Below are 2,336 nucleotides of genomic sequence, written 5' to 3' on the forward strand. Positions count from 1 at the left end.
ACCCTGCTGGAGCAGAGCGGTTGGACTAGATGACCTCTGAGGTCCCTTCCAACCTTAAGCGTTCTATGATTCTATGAGTTCCACTAGCACAAATGGAAGGTAGGGAGCAAAGGATGTGAATTATCCAAAAATTGACAGATTTCTCCCAGATGCAGTTCCCAACCTCAACCTTCTAGCTTCCTCTAAGACTTTAAGGTCTTAAAATAGCTGTGTCTTAGTGCACTTATTTCCATGGAGACCCAACTGCCAAAAATGCTTCAAGCCTCTAGCTAGAAGACAGAATGTTGTAGAACACAGTGACTTCTAAAACTCCCGGCTCTGCCTCAGCCTGATGCAGCTGATACCAACTGACTTGTCCTCTCAGCACTAAAACCATCAAAAGGAGCTGGTAGGAGTTTTTCTAACATGCTGCAGACTATAGATTTCCTGCCTGGTGAAAGTAGGGTCCCATGGCAAATGGCTCTAGGAAGAGTTAAAACAGAAGAGAAAAAGAAAGGCAAGTTAGYCACACACACAAAATAAGGCAAAAGAATAATTTCAGCATCATTAGAAGTCACCTTGCCTGGGTCTTTCCAGCCTTCTGGGACCGAAAGCACACTTTGTAACTGCACAAGTGATTTTCTATATTGCTTAAAGGGAACTATTCCAGCACTAGCCTTCCCTTTGTTTTCAGAATGAAGGGCTTGCTGAAGACCTTTATCACTTTTCTCTGTTATCCTTGCTGCTTTCCTATTCACTTCGATTTCCAGTCCACATCGATTTCCCCCAAGTGCAGCTCTTCTTCTAAGTGACTTTCCCAAGGCTTGGGTGTTTTGTGCAACGAGMCTGTGGGTGTCAAAAATGGCCAACCAGCCAAGAGGAACGATGCGGCGGGAAAGGGACAACTGTCCTGAGCGGATGGTGAGGGCCTCTCTTGCGCCGTGGGGAGATCAATAAGCAGCTGGGAGCTGCCGCATGTGCCAGCGGCGTCTGCGCGATGCTGGTTCTGCTCTGCTTGGTGGGGGAGCCCGCGACGTGGCCCCTTTTTGGCTGCACAGCCCACCCAGAGCCGCACTTGGTAGTGAATTCAGATAGTTGCTTCTAACATAACAAACTTCTCCATTTCTCCATGCAGAAAGGGTGTTAGCTGCTGAGGTACAAGAAATTCATATATATATACACACACATACATATATATGTATATATGTATGTGTATTTACATATATATGTGTGTATATATGTAAAAGCAAACATTAGATTATTATTCACATGAATGTGAAAATGAGATCTCATCATTACTGTGCGTGTGCACTATTGTTGTTTCAGATACGGCTCTTAATAAGACGCATTTTGGCATTGCATTTGTGTTAAGAGTTCTTAGGTCTTTGAAAGACTCCTCTGCAGCTGAATCCCATAAAAAAAGATAATCTGTTTTATTTTTCCCCATGTACTTTARTTTGCTTTACGTTATGCTGCAGGATAAAACAAGAACAGGGCCCTCTGAGCACTAGCTCCCTCTGAGCCTTCGTTTGTGGCTCACTAGCGTAACCCAGGTGTATTTTATTTGCAGTGGATCTTTGTCAGAGCCGCCAGCGCAGCTGATCGCAAAGCGCCCATTACACAAGCCGGGGTTAGTTCTCCCGTACAGCACGACGTGATGGTGCTCAGTGCAATCCGCGTGAACCTGCCCCTACGTGGAGGGCTTTACTGGCTGATTTTATAGCGCTGGCGGTGGCGGGGCACACGGTTAGCTCACCGCAGCACGTCCGGGCACCCTTTCGAGCCGTGGGCGCCTTGGGCGCGAGGGGCCAGCTAACATCTCGCGTTATGAGGCGTTGGCTGCGGCCGGTAGCTAGCGGCTGATGGTTTTGGTGCTTCCCATTCGGCCCCGCTACGAACGTACGTTCGTGTTCGGCCGCGCGCTGACCGAAAGGACGGGTTCAGCGTCTCAGTTTCTTTAAAATTATGACATTTATTCCTTGTGCCTGGTTTTCCCTCCKGTGTGCGGTCACTGAGGAAGCCGGGGTCTGGATGGCAACAGGAGCCAACGGGGACAGCGAGGCCACCGCCGGCACAAGCAGGGCCCTTTCCAAGGCTGTGAAGCCATGTGGAAATTAAATCACAGAAATCACGGATTACAGAAAGGCCTGTTTTGTGGTTTTTTGTTTTTTTTTTCCTCAGATTTTTCAGCGGTTCGGGCGGTTTTGCGGGTTTTCCCGCGGGGGGAGCTGAGGGCGGCCGCGGGGCGGAGGGCGGGGGAAGGAGCCGCCCGCGGCGGGAGCGGCGCGCGTGCCCCACTCAAGATGGCGCCGCGGCGCCTCGCCGCTCTTAAGATGGCGGCGGCCACGCTGGGGGCC

Source organism: Nothoprocta perdicaria, unplaced genomic scaffold (genome assembly GCF_003342845.1).
Source record: "Nothoprocta perdicaria isolate Ctin4 unplaced genomic scaffold, notPer1 scaffold_289, whole genome shotgun sequence".
Taxonomy (NCBI): Eukaryota; Metazoa; Chordata; class Aves; order Tinamiformes; family Tinamidae; genus Nothoprocta; species Nothoprocta perdicaria.